Raw genomic sequence first — 18,609 nt, 5'->3', positions numbered from 1 at the left:
GAAGCAGATGCTGTCTGTGTCTCAGCGAAATCCCGTTTCCATGCACTACTCAAGTTTATAACTCTTTGTCTGAGGCCTTTCACTGGCTGCACGAACACAGACTTAGCCCACATGTGGGACAGGTGAGAAGTACTGGAAAGTTAACATCCCTGGCAAAGCCCTCAAACAACGATACATAAAATTTGGTAAATAAAAATTTGATTTTCCTCTGCCCACCTCAAGAAGAACAACACTCAGATTTATTCTTAACTATCTCCCAGAGGTCCCCAGTAGGAATGAGCCCCCATTGCCCATAACAGTAAGCTGCTTATTAGTGCAGTCTGCTTGGCTTCCTAAATCACCTTCCAAATAAACCTTGTGCTCAAAATACTACTCTTGATACCTGCTTCTAGGGGAATTCAACCTAAGATATCCTGGAAGTCCTTTTCCAGCAAACTTGCAGCAAATAATTCCTTCTTCTCCTGGGGTCCCACATTTTGTTACATTAGAGTGTCATACAGGACATTAAAAAAGACATAGTGAATCATAGATATACCTGTCTCTCTCACGAGGCACCTGAAAGTAAGAATTATGATTTCTCTGTATCTATGTCCCCAAATTGCTGATCACTGCAGTTTGCACATTCCTAGTACTTAATAAACATTTGTTAATTTGAATGAGTATCAATATGCCTATAGCATCAAAGACAGCAATTCTTAATGTTTCTTCTAAGATATTATTTTAAATTAAACATTGAAAAGAGAGTGGAGGTTTGGCATAAAAAAAATGATAGCTAGCAACTGCGCACGGTGGCTCATGCCTGTGATCCCAGTATTTTGGGAGACAGAGGCCAGCAGATCACTTGAACTCAGGAGTTTGAGGCCAATCTGGACAACATGGCAAAACCCTGTCCTACAAATAATAATGGCACATGCCTGTGGTCCCAGCTACTTGGGAGGATCACTTGAGCCTGGAAGGTTGAGGCTGCAGTGAGTGACTGCACACTGCACTCCAGTCTGGGCAACAGAGCAAGACCCTGTCACAAAACAAAGAAACAAACAAAAAACAAACAAACAAAAAAATGATAGCTAGCTAAAGGTTTTGGATTCTGTCTTTTCTCATATTCCCTTTAAAAATATATGATAACAAAAGGGAAAAATCGTGGTAGCACAATAGATTAATAATGACAATAAGATAACAAAATAAACCAAGGAGGAGAGTCCAGTACAGTGTGGAAGCAGGAAGAAATTTTCATTAACTATATCACATAAGTATGAATTAAGAAACACAATCATGGCTGGGCATGGTGGCTCACACCTGTAATCCCAACAGTTTGGGAGGACGAGACAAGAGCATCACTTGAGCCCAAGAGTTCGAGACCATCCTGGGCAACACAGTGAGATCCCATCTCTATTTTAAAAAATTTTTTAAAAAGAAAAAAAAAACCACAAACACTAGCCAAGGCATGCCCAAACTCTAAACAGAATAACACATTTAAGAAGTCAGTGGAAGGAGATTAGGGCCACTGGACTCTCTGCCTCTAGCTCCAAGCACAAAACTACAGCAGACACAAAGTTCTATGTGCAACATGATGAGCAGTTGAAAGCAGTAGAAAGGGTGAATGATGGATCATTGAATCCTGAAATGTCCTCTGGGGCTAAGAAAGCTATATTCAGAGGTCAGGGGTAGATTGGCATGAACAAACCTATTCAAGAAACAGCCTACAGAGAATAGAGCATTGCATAAAGATCAAGAGCATGGACTTTGGAATCAGACAGACCTGGGGTAGAGTCTGACCTCTTCTTACTACTTGTTGCAAGATTTTGAGTTATTTAATCTATCCATACCTTAGTTCCCTTACGAGTAACATGGGGCAAGAATAGTAGCTATTTCAAAGAGTTCTTAAGAGAATTAAATGAGATAACTAATTAAAGATCTTAGAAAAGTGCCTGGTAGAGTAGTCAAGATTATTTACTTCTGCCATCTTCCTTCTCCTTCTTCAACACCATCATCACTCATGCATTCTACAGAGTCAAAGAATGAAATAGTTGAAGAGAAAAAGTTTCCACTCCAGCTCAGCAAATCTATAAAAATTTAGCACAGAGCAATGAATTTCAAGCTTTGGATTTTGCAGATAAAACTAGCACCCGCCTTTATGGCCAAGAAGGGGGTTCTCTTAGCTTTAGGGTGATCAAGCCTCCACCTGTTACAAACAGGGGCCAGTATAGATTTCTCCTCATTTGGTATGATTAGAAACAAAACAATTGACAACTCAGGGCCTGGGAAGCATTCTATTCTACTTACAGAGAAATTAATTCCCTGTTAATTTAGAAGAAAGGAAAACACTTGGTGAAATCACTGCAGAAACTGAAAGAAAACGTTAAGGAAATTTCTACTTTAATCTCAATAAAATTCATAAGATTTTTGTTAATGTTTGTCTTAATCCTTCTGTGCTTAATGTGCTCCTGTAATGAAATACCTAAAACTTGGTAATTTGTAAACTACAAAAATTTTATTTCTCACAGTTCTGGAGGCTGGAAAGTCCAAGGTCAAGGCACCAGCAGTCAGTATCTGATGAGGGCTTCTTTGCTGTGTCCTCACATGGCCAAAGGTGAAAGGGCAAAAATGGCAAAGCTCTCTCTGAAGCTTCTTCTATGAGGTTTTTAATCCATTCATGAGGGCATATTCAAACCATGGCAATGTTAATCTAGAACAGACCTGCAATAGGAAAAAAAAAGAAAACATGTTGTATGTGAAATAAATGACAAAATAATAAAAAAGGCAGTAATGGAATTAAAAACCTGCATTGGAGAAAATAGCTATCAAAAATGACTCAGAAGAAAATTGAATCCATAATGTAAATAGAAAACTTTATAATCCTGCCAGAATGCAAAAGGGAAGATACAGAGATAAGTGAATATAGTGGAAGAAATAAGTACAGAGATCAAGGAATAAAAGCCAATATACAAAGTAGAAATAAAATCTGCTCAGAACTGACAAGACAATGCCCAGACTGGCAATGGAGATACATCTGTGAGAAATGAAATATCAAGCTCACACATTGAACATCATTTGCCTACCACTGCATACTAGGGCCTCCATGACAAGGATGTCCCTTCTGACCTCTCCTGCTCTCTCTCCTGCCACACACACATTCTCATATAGATGGCTCCAGTAATGATGGTGTTCTACCTATATCATGGGATTTCTTAAACCCATATCTTTGCTTGTGCTGCCTCCTTTACCTGATTTCTTACCCTCCAGTTTTCCTATGGCTATTCCCACTCATTCAAATCTCATCTCCAAAATACCTTCACTGAGGCTCCTGCAAAAGACTCTCTTTCATCTGCATCTGAAGTCCCCTCCAGTCCTTCACTTTATCCCACTGTGGTGTCTTACCCTCTGGACTCGAATTTTCTTTAGGCAAGAACTGTGTCTTATTTATCTGTGTATTGCAAATACTTAACTGATTGCCTGGTTCTTCATAAATGCTGGTTCAGCCAAGGTACCATTCAGTTTAGGTGTCTTTCTCTCCACATAAAAAACAAATGAAGTTCAAGCCAAGTCCTCCATATAACCTTACAGCATGACTTTCATTTAAAATGGCCAAAATGCCAGAGATGCCCCTTGCCCTACCTCATGCTCTCAATATGCAAGTGAGGTAACATTGTTAGCGACTGAGCATGTTCCATTTTCCATAGTGATGAAATTTTATTTTTAACTGTACTGAAAAGAACTAGAATGCTGTTACCAAGACTAAAAACTTGAAGGATTTTCTAGAAGGTAAGAAAACCACTTTGGAGAAGGATGTCCTCATCTTTGTTTTACTAACTGATTTTGTGAAAAGTAAGCAAAGGGGCCACACAGGAGTATATGTTTTACTTTGTGAGAAAACTGCAAATAATAATTTAAAAAACTGCTACAAAGGAATTTGTCAAGAAAAGAGCTGTTAAGGGTTGAATGTCAGACTCTCATATGCTATGCATCACCAATTTCTACATTAGCTAATATACATTGATCAGTGTAACAGTAACTAATGCCAAATTATCAAAACATGTTCAATATGTTTGGTAAGCTATTTGAAATGAAATAAAAGAAATTAAATTATATGTGACATTTTAAAGAATTTCTAGTTTTTTTAAGATTTGATCAATATTTTAAATACTAACACAGCTGTGTGGAAATATGGCTACCAAAAGAAACTAATTTCCAGAAAGATGTAAATTGTGTGTGTGTGCATGTGTGTGTGTCTATTGTGGTTAAGAGCTTGATCATTGGCTTTTAAACAACCTGTCTTTGAATCCTCGTTCTGAAACTTACACATGTGTGATCTCAAAAATTTAGCTCAAGGAATCAAAGGCCCAGAGAGATTACCTGTAAACTGGGGGAAATGATACGAAAATTAAATAAGATAATACAAATAGCTAATTGATTAAATACTTACTATTTGCCAGGCAGTGATCTAAGCACTTTAGATGCATTATTCTCATAACAACTCTATAAGGTGGATACAGCCATTGACCATATTTTATAGTTAATCATGTTAGAGACAGAGAGTGGATAAGTAACTTGGCCAGGGGTATATAACTATAAAGCCACAGGGCCTGAGTTGGAAGCCAGAAGCTTGAGTTTAGGACTTATGCTCTTTGTTAGTATGTTACAATGGTTAAACATGTATATATAGAATATACAAAGTGCTTTACATGGTGCTTAGCACATAACAGGAAAATAAAAACTTATAATGCTTACTTTTTAGGTCACATTTGAAGTTACAAAAGTAACCCTAAGTTAAAAAACAATCCCCTTAGGCCACAGAGCTGGGATCCCACTCGGAGCTCCTAAACCTTCACCCACTCTACAGAAAAAAGGAAACACCCATAGGCCAGTGGTTTTGCCATAGCTGTTGCTTCTAGCCCTGGGCTAATGCAGATCCTATCAGTAGACAGGGGTGCTCAGCCTCCACCACCTCAACTCAAATATGGCAGATGTGGTGGTTGCTTCTAACTTTCAGTATGTCTGGCTCTTTCCTTGATTTTCTTACTATTTGGAGCAGTGATTCTCAAATATGAGCATGTATTGGAGTCACCTGGAAGGCTTTGTAAACAAACACATATGTAGCTGGGCCCCACAGCCAGAGTTTCTGATTCAGCAGGTCTTGGGAGGGGCTCAAGAATTTGCATTTCTAACATGTCCCAGGGGACATGAATGCTGCTAATCCAGGGACCGCACCTTGAAAACCACTGGTTCTAGAGGAGGGGTGGGCAAACATTTGCAGTACAGGGCCAAATAGTAAATATTATAGGCTAACAGACCATACAGTCTGCCATTTTACCACTGTAGCTTAAAAGCAGCCATAGACAATGCATACATAAATGGACCTGATTCTGTTCCAATGAAACTTTATTTACAAAAAATAGGTGCTAGCCTGTGGGGTGTAATTTGTATCCCTCCTGATCAGAGACCCTGTGACCCTGCTTCCTGGAATTCAATATGTAATGGGCCAGGTAGAGGAGGCCGAGCCTACAAAGGGAATAAGATATGGCCAGAGATGTAGGAAAAAGAAAACCAGGAGTGTTGTGGTATGGAAACCAAAGAAAAAGGGATTGGGCAACATGCCAAATGTTGCTGAAATCAATAAACTGAGACTGAAAACTTCTATTAGATGTAGTGATTCAGAATAAGATGTTACCATAACTGGGAGGGGTATTTGAAGGAAGGAATGGAACAAGGGGCCCAACTGGAGGGGATGGAGGAGTTAGTTGGAAGTCAGAAAAAGGAGAGGTGAGAGAAGGCTAACCCATCTCTGATCTCTGAAATATGAGATATGGTAGATTATACATGGCCAAAATTTATTTGCTACTCTTCCCATTGAGAGGTGGAGTTTAATTTCCCTGCCATTGAACCTGAGTGGGTTTTAATGATTTGCTTGGCTAATAGAATACGGCCTAAGTGATGTTCTGGGCTGGGCTATAAGAAGCCTCCTGGCTTCCACTTGAGTCTCTTGGAAGACATTCTGAGAAAAGTCATCCACTCTGTAACAAAACTGTTTACCCTGAGACATACCCTGCTTGTAAGGAAGACCAAGTGTATTATTAGTCTGCTCTGACGCTGCTATAAAGAACTGCCTGCGACTGGATAATTTATAAAGAAAAGAGGCTTAATCGACTCACAGTTAAGCATGGCTGGGGAGGCTTCAGGAAACTCACAATCGTGGTGGGAGGGGAAGCAGGCACATTTTACATGGCGGCAAGTGAGAGACAGCAAGGGAGAGCACAGGAAAAACTATCATTTTACTGGGAGAGGAACACATTAGAACAAGTATACATATGATGGCTTGGGATGACAAGATGGGGGACTTGGTCAGTTTAACTGGTGTCAATAGCCCAATCATAGGTGAAAACATTAGTATGTGGCCCTGTCAGAGTTATGAATTGCTTGTCAGGAGAAGCCATTGCAGTGCCAAACTTAATTTTTATCAATCTTTGCACTGATGTAGCGAAGAGCCCCATTTGGCTCCAGAGGAGTTTGACTCTGAAAGCAATAAGGGAAGCTGGCTGTGCTAAACACCAAGAATTTATTCAGAGTTTACATGAGACACTTTCAGAATCTTAACTCTCAAGGTTGGGGTGGGGGATGGTTGGTGGATAATAAAATAAAAAAGGAGAAAATTCAGAGTAATAGAAAACTCTTCTCAAATCCTGCATCTCGAATTTCAAATCTTCCCTCTGTCACTGGCTGAAATATAGTGCTCTCTCCAGAGGTGTTTAGTATCTGTGTGAAAGCACAACACAGTGTTTTGTTGTTGTTGTTGTTTTGAGTCAGCAAAAGGATCCAGAGACAAGAGGACAGAGGAGTGTGCTACATTATTAATAGGAAAGGCATTTTCCATTTTATTAGGAGCACCTGCACTCCTAAAGCTCTATTGGATGCTGAGCTTTGCTAGATGATACACTGAATGAGCCACTCAACTTTTCATCATTGCCATGGTCTGGATTTCCAGAGTGATCTTGCTAAACATGAAATTAACAGGAGCATGGTTTCTGGAACCATTGACATTTTTGTCCATACTGCACAGATGAAGTCTCTAGATGTTTGTGGTGATGAAGAACATATCTAGTAGCAGGATAGTCCCTGGTTCCATTTAAGGAACAAAAAAATGGGAGCATGCAACCAGAATGTGAAGTCTTTTGCTCTCTGGTTTGTCATGAGAATACAAACTAGAGAACTGGCTGTGTTATTAACCAATTAGGCCAGTAGAACCACTTTATAGTTAGGATAAACAAGACACCTTCGTGGGACCAGAGACTGTAAGCAGGGAGGTAGGTAATAAAACACAGTCCAAATTCCAGGTGGTTTGTTTGCCATGATAGGAAAAATCTATTCAGTACTTATAAGGAATCTTTAAAAAGCCATTAACAATCTCTTGTTCTAACATCTTGCTTTGGAAGCAGGTGATTTTAACAGTTGAATGCGAACAGACTCACCCAAACTAATAGACATATGGGTATTTAATTTCTAGGAACATTCTCTCATTAAAAGATCTCTGCTGAAATCTTTACCATTTGTTATTATATATTTGACAAAAATTTCATCTTTCTATCTTTTTCTGAATATTACTTTAAGATTATACACTCTAATTGCATCAGTCCATTTAATAAGACAAGAGGAGTTGGAGAGAACCAGAGACAAGTCTGGGAACACGGAACAGGATTCAAATTAGACCATTTTTCCAGGTAGGTCTAGGTCACATAGTTATAGTGTCACATACAGGCACTGTTTGAGGCCTGGTTTCTAATATGTTTTTAACTGTAAGTTTAATTTTTTAAAAAAGCATTCGTAGTCCTAGCTAGAATATGCTGGGTTGCTATAGAAACAGCCCCCCCAAAACTCATATTTTACTGTTCACAGCTTTCCATGTGAAGCTGCACTGTGTCACTTGTTTGACTGACTGAAGAGGCCGTTTCTACAGTTTTTTTTTCCACCAGGCATATTACCACTTGCAAAGCCTATATAGGTTGATATTTCCTCTTCCTTCTGGGTACAAAGTGAGATAATTCATTGGAGTAATTATAATAAACAATCCACTCCATTCAGGTTTACTGTTTCATCCTTGCTTTCTTTTCCTAGAGCATTAGAAATCCATCACCGGTTTGAGATCTCTTTAAAAATGCATGAAGGGAAGGGAATTGGCAGCACAGTTAAATGAATTTAATTCAGCCAGATTTTACATTATTAACTCACTTCCGAAGAGCTGAATACAGGGAATGATGGAAGAAGAAAGTGGAACTAAAATTGGACCATTGATCTTGGCAGTCTCTGTGCCAAACAGACGTGGGAAACAGGCTAGGAAAACTGTAAATGTCTTTTGACACTAGTTAGAAATAGAGCATTCATTTATTTTAATCAATATGAGATATGTATTAGGTGGATTCTTCCCATCCCCTCACTACCCATTGTATCCTGCTCTTGACTTAACTGATGCCAGAGTTGGCAGCCTCACAGTCCAGGATTGTTTAAAGTGGCATATTATAGCAACAAGACTTCCCTCTCCTCTGTTGTTAAAAAGAAACAGTGAATGCATAAAAACTAGTAGAAGATGACACTCTGCATTCAAGTGATCACACTCATGCTCCAAGGTTTTGCCTTTTAATAATAATGTATTCAGGCAATGAAAGAAAGTTCTGAAAGCATGTGCTTTACAGTCATCCCATGGATAGAACAGCAGAGACGTTTATGCCCTTCAATCCCCATGTGAACACCAAATGCTGAAATTAAGACCTTCCAGTATCAAAGGCATAACGCCTACTGTCTTATTTTGTCTTTAGAAATAGATTGCTTTTCTACAAGGATTATCTTCTAGCTTCTCAAGCACTGCTCATCTGATAAGTGACTTAGTCTATGTATTGTAAAAGATTAAGAAGCCAAACGACCGCCATTTTTTAAAAGTTGCTGAAGTGAGACTTTCAGAATGTGAATGTATGCTAATCATTAGGGTTGTCCAAAAATAGTCTGCTCTTGTTCTGGAACATAGTAGGAGTATAATTCTCTCCCTATTTTGAAACCAGATAAGGCCATGTGACTTACTTTGGCCAATGAGAGAGTGCTGAAGTGATATTCCTGTATGGAAGCTGTAAGAGCCAGTATATGATTTACCATGTTTCTTCTCCCTGCTGCAGTGATGGTGTAAGCCTGTGATAACATGGAATTTCCATAAGCCTGCAATGATCAGATTCCCCCAGACAACCAGACTGGACAAACAGTAGGAATGAAAAATAAACTTGTCTGGTATAAAGTCCCTGAAATTTGAGGGTTGATTGTTACTGCAGCATTCCTTAGACTATCCTGAATTCACCTATGTTTCTATTAAAATGCTCATAAAAGAGCAAAATAAGATACAAAGCCATAATCACAATGACAATAGGAGTAATACCTAACCATTTGCTGAATCCTGCAAGGAATTTTCACAAAATATGGTTGGAGTGGGACTAAATTTATAAAAAATGTTGAGAATCTCTCCTCTGAAATAACAGTAGGATTTGAAGGACAGAATGTTAGTTGGGCCTTTGACCCACCCATACTGTCTTCCCCCAGAAATTGCAGGGTCTGTGGAAAAAAGTACACCTGGAGAGCCACCACAGTCTTGCACTGAAACTTCCTCCTAAAGCAGGTAGAAGAAAGTCTCCTGACTTTCAGTCTCCTTGACACCCTTCTTTCCACATTCAGTCAGTTAAGGTGGGCCACACTGTATAGTGCTCAATGACTAGTAGAAGACAAGAATAACCTTATTCAAGACAATATGAGTGATACATTTGAAAAAAGTGACAACTTCATCAAGAGATTTTAAAAATAACTCAAGCATGATGAAGGGATGCATTGTGTTGGATATAATTTCTAAATGCTTGGAAGATTCTGATAATCGCCAGATGATTATGTTGTTTAAATGTAATTGCCAATAAAATCCAAATGGAGTTTGTTTTGAAACTTAAAATAATTCTAAGGTTCATTTGCAAAGAAGAATATTATTTTTGAAAAAGAGTATTGCAGGAATTGCCATGACTGTGTTCAGTTATTAAAATATATTATAAACCAATAATAACTAAAATATTATATTTCTGGTACAAGGAGAGACAAATTAATTAATATCAGTAGAGACAGAAACAAATGTAAGTGTATGTGTGAATTAACTCACCATAAGGGAAACAATGAGAATTAATAGAAAAATAAAGGACTATGTAATGACAGGCACTGAGAAAATCAACTTAGACATCTCCTTAATACAGTCTAATAAAATAAGTTGCTGGTTTGATCAAAGAATAAGATCTATAAAGACATAAATAAACACACACAGATACACAGACGAGAGAGAAGAAATTATAGGTGAGTAAAGACATTTTAACATTTAAAATGATGTAAGAAAACAGGAAAGAATAAATGATAGGTTTGACTACCTATGAAAGAAAATCTGTAATACTTTTTGCATAAATTAAATCAAATGACAACAAGAAGCATAGCAAAGGTTTAATGATATTCACATATAGGGGAAATATAAGATTGATTTTTAGCAAGAATCCTATGGAATAATGAACACAGTTTTTGAGAACATTCATAAAAATGAAAATAGAAATAGCTAAACAACATAAGAAATACAACTTCACTGGTAATCAAATAAACACAAACTGAAATATGAGATTATTATTAACACCTGTAAACAAAGCAAAGATTTTTAAAGACATGCTAATTCTGACAACAGTGAAATTTACCTATATTACAATTGAAGATATAATATACATATACATTTGCATATTAATATGCATATTCAATATTAATAGTCACAGACATAATTTTTAAGAAGCTGAAAATAAATATATTCAAATATTAACTGTAATTATTTATGAGTGGTCAGATTATAATAAAGATAATTTTCCTCTTGATTTTTTTGAATTATTTTTTTTTGGCCTTTTTCTTGTATTTTCTAAATGTTCCACAGTTAATATGGATTATCTTAATAATCAAGGAAAAAACTTTAAGTCACTTGAATCGAGGTACAGAATCAGAAACTGCCAAATGAGTTCTAATGAAATTTCCTGATAAAAATATATAGCACATGAGTAACCCACACCACACCTGGTAGTCTGACTTGATTGTGTATGTTCATAGAGAAACATAGAGAGGACAAAAGAATCAGATTCCAGGAAGTATTTAAAACAATTCAGAATAGTCAGAGACTCCAGAAGCTTTTATCTGAGTTTATTGGTTTGTATTTATGATATCTGGATCTCAGGGGCAGAAGGGTACACTCATCATACCTTTCAGTTCAGGACACATCATCATTATTGGTTTGTGTATGGCTCTTCTTTTATTTTCTTTACTTATTTATTCTTTTTGCATTTCTTACTCACCCCCATTACCCATCCATCAGCAACTATTTTCTTAATTGTTCTTGAATGCTCTTGTAAAATGGGTATCATTATTTTGTATTGATGAAATTTTGATTTCTGAAACCGATACTCTGTGTCTCATTCTTTTGTTACTTTTTTTTTCACTTTACACTATGTTTTTAGGATCCACACATGTTCTAAATTCTTGTTTCTACTTGTCCCATAATATTCCGCAATAAGTATCCACCACATTCTTTTCCTCCATTCTCCCAGTGATTGACACCCAGGTAGTCGGCAACTCATCATGACTGTGATACTGTAATAAACAACCTCATATTTTTTCCCTTGTGGAGTTGCGTGAGAATGTTTTCAGATTAATCGCAGGTAAAAAAAATTACCAGGCCACAGTGTACTTAAACAAACGTACTTCTCCTAAGCAGTACCAAATTGCTCTCCAACATAGTGGCTGCTCTGGTGCTCACTCCCACCAGCAATAGTACATTCTCACATCTCCAACAACACTTAACATTACCAAGTTTCCTAATTTTTGTCAGCCAGGTACAAAGTGGATTCTCATTATTGTTTTCATATTCATTTCTCTGATTACTCTTGATTTTTATCACACATATGCTTCTTGGCTTTTAGAATATTTTATTCTGTAAATTTTATGCATATTTTTGCCCAATTTTCTATGAGAATTATTATCCTTTTTATTTGCTGGAATTGCTTATATGTTCTGGATATTAATTTTATGTTAGTTTTAGACAAATACCTTTTCTTATTTTTTAACCTACAATAACTTTGTCCATAATGTTCCTGATTTTGATGTTCTTGCTATGTAATTTGTGTTTTTTAAAGAAATCAATCCCTGTTCCTAAGTCACAAAGATATTTGCAGCCAATTTTTTCATCACCCTTGTCTAGCCCATGTACTTCAAAGAAATAGTAAAACTCCAAACTCCAGTAAAGTGAGTGAGGCTCACTTAAAATACGGTACAAGAGCCCATGGATCACATTTTCTGCCTGGTGTCCCAATCCGTAAACTAGATACCGTAGAGGTGGAGATGTCTCTTACACATACCATCACTAAAGCCTCCAGGGTGATATCTGCTTCCCAGTTATCTTCTTCAGTCCCATTTGTTCCAAGTATCCACTGCTGTGGAACAAATTACTGCAGACTCAGTGATTTAAAACAACCACTGATTCCATGGATCAGGGATTTGAAGAGGGCACAGTGAAGATGGCTTATATCTGCTTTATGAGATCTTTGGCCTCAGCTGAGAAGACCTGAAGGCTGGCAGTGACTTAACAGCTGGCGGTTGGCATCATCTGAAGGTTTGTTTACTCATAAGCCTGGCACCTGGGCTGGAATGATTCACATCCCGGGTTAAGTTAGGACTGTTGGCCAGAAAGCCCCCAAGCAGCCTCTTCATGTGGCTTGAGTTTCTTCAGGGTATGGTAACCTCAGAGTAGTTGGACTTCTTACATGATATTCTTACATAATATCTTAAAGATCCAAGAGCAAACATGGAGGAAACTATATGACCTTTTATGACCTTGTCGATTTTGCTGTATTTTGTCACATAATTCAAGGGAAAGAGACAGAAACTTCACCTCTTGATAGGAGGAATGTTAAAGATTTTGTGACCATGTTTTAAAACCATGAAATCATTCATTTTACACCTAGTCTTGAAGCAACTTATTAAAGCTTAGCTCACATGATAGAATCTTTCTCAATAAAATTTTCAGTGGCTTATTGCTTGATTGACTTATTGAAAACAATTGAGGGGGGTTATGTCCGAACTCCTCAAAGCAAAGTCCATTACCATTGGACCTCAATTTGCCTTTCAGCCATTCTTTCTCAGTACATTCCAAATGCATCCCTTAAAAACACAACTAAGCTAGACTTCTAGATGCTGGCTTCTTTATTCAATTCATATTTTCCAGCCTCCTTACATATTTATTGTTGTGTTTCCTCTGACTGGAATATTCTCCCTAACTCTCAAAATCATCTCTTCTTTCATGCCTATTTCAAAATTCAGACTTCATGAAGATTTTCTTGGTTCACCACCCACCCACCACTTCCCTATCCTCTATGTACTCCCATGCATGACACATTGTATTTCTCCAATATTGTCCCTCATATCAGGCCTCAACTTTGTGTCCTGATTTTATTCTTTCACATTACTTTTTTGGATTCTCAACGACAGTAACTGCACCTTATTCAGCTTGCATTGCTTCAAGTGGTGGTTTCCAGACCTGCATGTCTTAAAGAGGAAAATTAACAAAAAGGCAATGCTTGGGGCCGAAAAAGAGCCATTGACTTTTTATTTTGCCAATTAAGTGTATTTTAAAAGAATTGCACCTACTATCATTATTATTATATTTAGTGGGGACATTTTAACATCATACAGGCACACACACACACACACACTAATTCTCTGATCTCATCTCCTTCCACTCTCCCACTCATTCACTTTTCTCCAGCCTCTCTGACCTCTTTATTATTTGCATTCATGCCAAGAACACTCCCATCTGGAAGATTGTTCTGGGAGCACCCTTTTCCCTCCTCATAGCTAAGGCATTTCCCCACCACTTTAAATAAAACAGCAACTCTATTCCCATTGTCCCTGTTTGCCTGTCCCTCCTATCCTGCATGTTTTTTCTCCTTTGCACATCACACCAAGTGACACACTCCAAATTTACTTACTTTTTTATTTTTTACCTCCTTCCACTAGTGTAAACTTCTTAGGATTAGGGATTTCTTTTTTACCCACTACTGTACATTCTGTACCTAAAACATTGCTTGACACATGGTAGGCATTTAATAAATATTTGTCAAATGAATTAATGAATAAGATATTATATATATATATGTGTGTGTGTGTGTGTGTGTGTGTGTATTTATGTATGTATGTATTTAGGAATCAGAATATAGACTTTGTCCCAACTCTTCTTCTCAGGCTAGCAATCTCTTTGGCCCATAAAGGAATGATAACAAATGATAACTAAATTCTATGGTCTTTCTTCTAGAAGCATGATTCATGGTTAATTATCATCATGGATTTTTTCTTTTCTTTTTTTTTTTCTTTTGAGACAGGGCCTTGCTCTGTTGTCCAGGCTGTAGTGTAGTGGTGTGATCATGGCTGCAGCCTTGTCCTCCTGGGATCAGGTGATCCTCCCACCTCAGCCTCCCAAGTAGCTGGGACTGCCGGTGTGTGCCACCATGCCTAGCTAATTTTTTAATTATTTGTAGAGATGGAGTTCTTCCTGTGTTTCCCAGGCTGGTCTTGAACTCCTGAGCTCAAGCAATCCTCCTACCCTGGCCTCATCATGGATTTCTTTACATTTTAGTTCCCCACACCATAGGCTGCTTTACACTACACTTCAGTCCCCAAGGGGAGAAAGCAAGAAGGAGTAATGAAGCACCGAAAATCCTCTAGCTTTTTGAACAAGATCTATGCAGCAAGTGTCAATTCTCATTTACTCTTAGCTTTTCTTCCTAAATTTTGGGAGCTCTCTGGCATGGGGAATGCTCAAAACAGCTTTAGTCAAAGCATGCTCTGAAAAATTACTGCCTTTGCTCAAACACTTCAGGGTTTAATAAATCTTGCTCTAGCTTTAAGATAATAATTTTAGGTAAATTTGATGAAATCTTTAAATATGCTCCAAATTGGCATGGGGAGTGGGGCAGACATATGTCTTTATCTGCACATACAACAAGAAAAGGGATCTCCACTCCCTTGGTTTTAAATAAATAAGTCAGCAGGGCTGGTCCCCTTTCTGAGTTTAATTGGGTTTTAATGTTTTATGTAGCTTACATCAAGGAATATTAATGTCATATGCAGAACAAGTCACTTGAGCCTTTCATACACAGGGAAAACTTTTCATCTGATCTGAGAGATGATTTTTCTAAACAATATCAACATAGTCAATAGAAGTTATAATTAATTCATACATTGAGAATGTAATTAGCATTCAAATGAAAGAAATGATTGTTGTACCAAAAGAATCCCACCACTCCATTATTACATTTGGTACAAATAAAAAATGCTGAAAATGTTTCCTTATTAGCTGTCGGTATGATGTAACCACTCCTTCTTTGAGCCTCCCTTTAGCTTAAAACCAATAGATCAAATGAAGCTAGTGGTCTGGCTTTGACAGCAAGCTTGTCCTTTAATATTCGGTGTTGAAGTGCAACCCATCCTCTCTGCCTTTGTGTCTTTCTAAGAAATCAAGTTGAAATTGCATCTTTCACTGATTTATAGGTAGGAAACCTGAATAGCTGAAGGGGCTAGCCTAACAGGAACACCTTTATTTATATCAACTAATATGTCATCAACTAAGGTAGGATTGTCCCCTAGTGATAAAAGTGTTTGGTTAGGAAAAAGAAACAATATCTTGAGGCTTAGTGTCACCCCATTTCCTGTGAAATATTTCTACAATACGCATTAGGAAAAAAAGAGAAGGATACCCAGTGACCATGGGTGGAAAAAAGCAGAGCCAGAGACTCAAGGCCAAAGAGTTTATTGATTCACCAACTACTTACCTGCTGCTTGTCAGTAACCAGAAGGCAAGCACTAATGTGCTTTAAAAGTGTAAAGAGAGGGAAAAATATGAAGGAGATAAAATTGCAAATATTGTGTGTGAGCCATGGTATTCTTGAGTGAATATTTCTTACATTATCACTACATCTCTGAAAACATTTAACAATTTCACACAAGTGTTTCTTTTAATTTTCAAAAGCACTTTCTTATACATTATTCTACTGGCTCCTCCCAAGAACTCAACAAAGTAGGCTGAACTGGTATTATTGATCTTATTTATCAGATGAAGAAACTGAAGAATAGAATATTCATGGCTTGCTTAAATTCATGCAAATAATTTGTGCTCCAGGATGAAAACCCATTTTCCCACCGTCCCTGGAGAAGCAGCCTCAGCATCACTTGGAACTGGTTAGAAAGGCAAATTTTCAGCTCCACTCCAGACCTACAGAGTCAGAACACTGGAGATGGGGCCCAGCATTTTGTTTGTTCATAAGTCTGTCAGGTGATTCTAACACACGTTCTTTTGATAACCACAGGTCTAGAGATATGCTGTCTATTTACACTAGAAAGACAAGACATTCATATGTTGTAAATTTCAGGTGAATTATAAGACACAAAACTACTATGGCATTGCTTTCTATGCCCTATTTTGTGAACATAGGTTATTTATCACTCTAACCTGAAAAGTAGAAACTCACTCAACCTAAAAAAAAGAGAAGGAAAAAAAAGGATACAGTAGAAAAAAAAAAGCCAAAACTCGGTTCTAACATTGTATTGATAGAACTAGTTCTAGCCTGGATGTTAAAAAGAAAAATGTGGTTGCATTACAGACTGCAGGGCAAGTAGTAACCATTTCCAGTGGGTAACCTAATATGCCATAAGAGTAGGCAGAATCTTCATAAAAAGGCAGTGAGAATAAGAGCTACTCTTTAGTGTTTGTCATTTGGTTCTTGTGGGTCCTAGTAATGATGTCCCTATAAGTCATAGATTTTTCTGGAGTGGTTTTATTTCAAATATTCTATTCTGGCAAATCCATAACCCATTTCAGTGTTCAAAATTTTGATCTCCAAATTATATATCTATGATGGGTTTTTACATTCAGAAGCAATCCAAAATCCTTTTGTAAGTCATGTTCTAGAAAATTCTACATGTTCTAGAAAATTCCAGAAAATGTAGGCAGTAATAATGAATAAGTATAGCTGGATTTATATAGTAGATATGCTGCTAAAAAGGATAAAATAAAAACATTAAATTTTAAATGCCCTAGAAGACTTTTTTACTAAAGAATTCAATTGTTTGGTCAAACAAATGATTTTTCTCTAATTTATCTTCACCAAATTTGGATGTTCATGTACCATTGTGTTTTAAAATGGGTAGAAGAATCACATGATATATCAATCAAGGCAAAAAGGATGTGACAATATTTAACAGCCACTCATGACAAAAACTGAGCAAACTAGAAATAAAGGAGAACTTCTTCAACTTGATAAAGTTCATCTACAAAAACCCTCCAGCCAACACAATATCTAATAATCAAAGATCGAATGCTTTTGCCCTAAGATCAGTAACTAAATAAGGATACCTGGTAACACCACTCTTACTTAACAAGTACTGGAAGTTCTAGCCAGTGGAATAAAGCAAGAAAATAAAATAAAAGGCATATACATTGAAAAGAAAGAAATAAAACCATCCCTATTTGCAGATGACATGATTGTCTATATGGGAAATCCCAAAGAACATAACAAAAAAAAATGCTCCCCCAAATAACTTCTACAAATAACTGAGGTCAGCAGGTTCACAAGGTACAAATAAACAAAAATTAATTGTATTTTTATATACTAGCAATTAACACATAGAAACCAAAAGATAAAACATGACATTATTTATAATCACTCAAAAACTGAAATACTCAGGTATAAATCTAGCAAGAGAAGTACAGAACTTGTACAATGGCAAGTATAAAATTCTGTTGAAACAAATCAAAGGTGATCTAAATAAATGATGAGACATACTGTGTTCACTAAACACTGAACATAGTAAAGATGCCAGTTTTCCAAATGATCTATAGATTATAGATTAATGCAATTTCTATCAAAATCCCAGCACAATATTTTGCAGATATGTAAAACATTATTCTAAAATGCAAAAATTTGATGTAAAGCATTTCAACTAGAATCTGGTAGATAGTAAAGATATACAAATGTTAGCTGGTATTACTATTGGTAACAGTAATAGAAGTACCACACTTATGTGAATGTTGATTGAATAGTTCATAGACTCTAAGTTATAGATTCCATCAATCAAATGAGAGAGAGAAAAAGACAGATAACTAAAACTACTCTCTCATAATGAGTTTACAAAACAAAATTCCAAAACACTGAGGAAAGCTTTTAGCAATAAAGAGAACCAACACAATTGATAATTAGCAAATATCATATTATGGGATAGTTTGACAAATACTTTAACACGATTATGATTTTTAAAAAAAAGACAAATGAGGTTCTGTTTTGTCTTGCTATGTCAAAATCCTGCTGATTACAACTAAAAACTGGACAAAACACAGAGAAAACCAACTACCTGAGGACTTCAAGGAATAAATAATGGCAGGCAGATTGTGGAGGGAAATAAATTTAGAGAAATAATCCACAAGGGTTTGAATTTCTGAGTTTTAAAAATATCTTTTATCTTATGGAATTGCCCTGAGAG

Source organism: Hylobates moloch, unplaced genomic scaffold (genome assembly GCF_009828535.3).
Source record: "Hylobates moloch isolate HMO894 unplaced genomic scaffold, HMol_V3 SCAFFOLD_7, whole genome shotgun sequence".
Taxonomy (NCBI): domain Eukaryota; kingdom Metazoa; phylum Chordata; class Mammalia; order Primates; family Hylobatidae; genus Hylobates; species Hylobates moloch.
Note: the sequence above shows the minus strand (reverse complement) of the source record.